Raw genomic sequence first — 4,679 nt, forward strand, 5'->3', positions numbered from 1 at the left:
CCTCGTTCTCGTTTTTCTTCTATCTGTATGTTTATCATTGAATTCATTTTCATCTTCAGATCTTTCACTGATTTTTTTATTTCTTTCATTTGATTTTTTGTATATTCCTGAGTTTCTTCCATTGCCACTTTATACGTCTTCAGAGCTTGAACCATTTTATTTATTTCTTTCATTTGGTTGTTTGCATTTTCCTGCAATTTTTCCAGTTCCACTCTATGTGCTTCTTTTATGTCTCTCACCTGTTTGGCTATATTTTCCTGCATTTGATTACGAATTTTATTTGTTTCCTCCATTATCATCCTCATTACCAAGGATTTGAGGTCATTTTCTTGTGTTTCCTTTGTATTTGAGTTCTCTGGGTTGTTTTCTTTGGGATAGCTGGAAACTGGAGATGCCATGTTGGTTTGTTTTTTGTTTGTGTGTGTGTGTGTGTGTGTGTGTGCTTTTACGCTGTCCTTTAGACATCTTGCCATCTCTCTTTTTGGGTTTTTTGTTTGTTTGTTTGTTTGTTTGTAGCTTCCAGAGTTGGATGGAGGGAGTCTGATGATAGATTCACTTGTTTTCTCACAATTTCCATAGGCTTGAAGCTCTGATGCCTTACTGGTGTGGATGGCAGGAGGTTAGCCCTGTCGTTTTGGACTCTCACAGCCAGTGATCCTCAGCTCTCCTGTGCTGTGGGTCCTGCAATCGTTCTGGGTCTCTGAATGAGCATTGGGTCAGTCCAAGGTATCCACAGCCTCCTGGGTCCCCTGCCATGTCCAGCCAGGGATACTGGGCCTGAACCACGCGTCGAGCTCAGCTCGATTCTCAGGGCCTGAACCATCTGCTGAGCTCAGCTAGGGATTCTGGGCCCAAAATGCACACAGAGTCAAGCCATAATTTTTGGGCTGGGACTGCGTACCAAGCTCAGCTAAGGGCTTTTGGCCCAAAGTACTTGCTGTGGTCAGTTGTTGACTCAGGGCCCGAACCATCCGCCAAGCTCAGCCAAGAATTCTGGATTCAAACTGCAGACTGTGTCCAACCAGAGTCTTAGAGCCAGGACTGTGCCAAAAGCTCAGCTAGAGTCTCTGGGCCCAATCTGTTTGCCAAGTACAGTTAGGGACTCTGGCCCCAAACTGTACACTGAGCTCCACCCGAGTCTCCGGGGCAGATTTGTGTACCAAGCTCAGCCAGGGACTCTGGACTCACACTGCGTGCTGAGATCAGCCTGGGACTCCAACCCTAAACTGCGTGGATAGTCCAGCCAGAGTCTTAGGGCCACTGAGCCTGTACGCAAAGCTCAGCTAGAGTCTCTGGGCCCAATCTGCCCAGCAAGTCCAGCTAGGGCCTCTGGGCTGAATCTACGTGCTGACCTCAGCCTGCGTCAGCACCCCAGAACTGCCCGCTGAGCTGAGCTAGTGTCTAGGGCAGAACTGCTCGCTGAGCTGAGCTAGCACCTCCGGTGGAACTGTGCGCTCTGCCCAGCCTGAGTCACAGCAGGGGAGCTGTGGATGAGTTGAGCTAGTGCCTTGGGCAGTATTGCTTGCTGAGCTGAGCCAGCGTCTCCACAGCACTGCGCACTGAGCTGAACCCGGGACTCTGGGGCTGAACTGTCCTCCGAGTCCAGTTTGGGTCTCAAGGCACCACGCGACCCAATTCCTGTGTAGAGTCCCCTCTCCCACAGTAACTCCCATCGGCCTCCACACCAATCGCCTCCACCAGAAGGCTCTGAGCTGCAAACCTCAGCTGCCGCCGCTGCTGACACTGGTGCCGCTGGTGCCACTGCTCCTGCTGCTGCCTCTGCCGCTGCTGCTCCGATCCGAGAAAATCTGCGCTCCTCCCGTGTGCAGGGGCACGCAGGTCCTTCACACCCTGGTCTCTCCGAACCGTGGAGCACTCCTGCTGCCATGGTGTGGGGACCTTGGTGTTCCTGGCTCAGAAATTTGTGCAATTCCCTGAACTGTTCACTGGAGCCTCCAAACACGGTCCACACTGCTCGCCGCCATCTTGGATCTCCTTCTTTTTCTTCTTAATAAAGAGAAAGGAAGCTCTGTCCTCCAACACAGATCAAGTACATGTGATTGTTAGCTACCATCGTACTCTTGTACACTGATCCTTCAGAGCAATACATGCATGTTTCTCAGATACAGTCCAAGAATGGGGTCATATGAGCAGATTTCTGAGTGCTTGGGAGAAAATTCCAAGAAAGCAAGACAAGAGTTTTGTGACTTCAGTGTCGTCAAAAACACAGAATTGTTCGTGGATTACGCTTTTGTGTCACTCTCAGAGGTAGTGGAAAGGAGTGACTTGACTTCAGATTATTCATTACAACTAGCTATAATTTGTTTATATACGTTTATGGAAAAATATGGTCTTGCCGTGGCTGTGTGAGTTGCCCACCATGTGCTGCCTGCCCGCCCTTGTGGTTGTACACGTTACTCATGTGACTCCTCTTAAGCCCCAGAATGTAAACCATCAAATGCTCTTAAACAAAGTAGAGTATTTTATGAGACCTTAGTCTGCCTCGTTTTCTGCTCCATTCTTCCAGGTCCCATCACCTTGAGAGTAGTGAGAAGTGGTGCTGCAACAGAGGCCTGAAGTTGGCTATGAGACAACAGATGTGGACTAGCACAGAAGGGAGTGAGTAGGAATAATGTGGCAGGAACCAGGAAAGGCTCTGCCTTATACAAAGCCAGTGCATCATTGCATAAAGAAAGGAGGAGCACCAGTATTACATTCACAACTATTAGATTACTTGCAGGTTACTTATGATTATAATCCCTTGTTTCCAGAGGATGAATTTTTAGATGAAGTATGAGATAGCTTCCAAAAGAATATGAAAAAGGTATATAAACAAGGGGGAAAGGTCCTCATTCAATTTTGGGTCACAGGGATATTAATCTGGACTCTTATCAAAATATTAAAGGAAGATAAGGAGGATGTTAATCATGAGGAAGAAATAGATTATTCCCTGAAAAAATATAAACTGAATAATCAAGCCATAAAATTGGTAAAAGAGACCCCCCCACCAAAAAAAGGACATATTCCTAATTTAGGAAAAACCAAAAGTAAAAACAGTGCCATCAACAACTGCTGAGTACTCCTCAACTTACTTTCTGGGACCTCCTATAGAAACATATCCTCCATTGCCCAAAAAACATGACCGTGAAGCAATGGGTGAGGAGTTTGATAGTAAATCCAGTCTTGAATTGACTTGGGAGAGCCTATGAAAAGGCAAGCTAGGGTACAGTAGGGAAAAGGAATGTGTTTACCAATTCCTCGCTGGCCTCATGAGGTGCCTTTGGTATTTCCAGTGCAATTTCAGCAAAATAAAAATGTGTAGAGCCCAATTATGTGCTAACCAATCTACTTTAATCTCTAGAAGAGAAGACACTGCAAAGTCCTTGAGTATTCTCTTGAGAGACAAGAAAAGAACTACCAGACTAAAAGAGGCGTTGTGTATCATGCAGGTCCTTTGCTGCCTTTAAACTTACTCTTCCCCTCTAAATTGTCTCCTGCAGGTATTATAGCACATGATAAACTTTTGGAATGGATTTATTCATACCATAAGTGCCATAAAATACTGTTTACTTTATTCTTCTTACTCAGTTAAGTAAATTGGGGGTGGACCCTATGTCAACAGCATGAATTTGGTTCTTGCTGTCTTTTTTTTTTTTTTTTTTTTTTATTAATTTATTCTTGTTACATCTCAATGTTTATCCCATCCCTTGTATCCTCCCATTCCTCCCCTCCCCATTTTCCCATTATTCCCCTCCCCTATGACTGTTCCTGAGGGGGATTACGTCCCCCTATATATTCTCATAGGGTATCAAGTCTCTTCTTGGCTACTTGCTGTCCTTCCTCTGAGTGCCACCAGGTCTCCCCCTCCAGGGGACATGGTCAAATGTGAGGCACCAGAGTATGTGAGAAAGTCGTATCACACTCTCCACTCAACTGTGGAGAATATTCTGACCATTGGCTAGATCTGGGAAGGGGTTTAAAGTTTACCTCCTGTATTGTCCTTGGCTGGTGCCTTAGTTTGAGCGGGACCCCTGGGCCCAAATCTGCCTATCATATTGTTCTACTTGTAGATTTCTAGGACCCTCTGGATCCTTTTATTTTGCTGTTCTCCCATGCGTCTCTCATTTAGAGTCCCAATAGGATGCCTTCCCCTCTGTCCCAGTTTCCTGGTAAGTGAAGGCTTTCGTGGGACATGCCCCTTGGGCTAGTATGCAGATATAAGTGAGTATATACCATTTGATTCTTTCTGCTTCTGGGTTAACTCACTCATTATGATCATTTCTAGCTCAATCCATTTATCCACAAATTTCGGGAATTCCTTGTTTTTAATAGCTGAGTAGTATTCCATAGTGTATATGTACCACAGTTTCTTTATCCACTCTTCTACTGAGGGACACTTAGGCTGTTTCCATGTTCTGGCTATTATGAATAAGGCTGCTATGAACATGGTTGAGCAAATTTTCTTGTTGTGTGCTGGAGCATCTTCTGGGTATATTCCAAGGAGTGGAATAGCTGGGTCTTGAGGAAGCCCTATTCCCATTTTTCTGAGATAGCACCAGATAGATTTCCAAAGTGGCTGTACTAGTTTGCATTCCCACCAGCAATGAAGGAGTGTTCCTCTCTCCCCACATCCTCGCCAGCATGTGGTGTCGCTTGAATTTTGATCTTAGCCATTCTGA

Source organism: Acomys russatus, chromosome 7, assembly GCF_903995435.1.
Source record: "Acomys russatus chromosome 7, mAcoRus1.1, whole genome shotgun sequence".
NCBI classification, from domain to species: domain Eukaryota; kingdom Metazoa; phylum Chordata; class Mammalia; order Rodentia; family Muridae; genus Acomys; species Acomys russatus.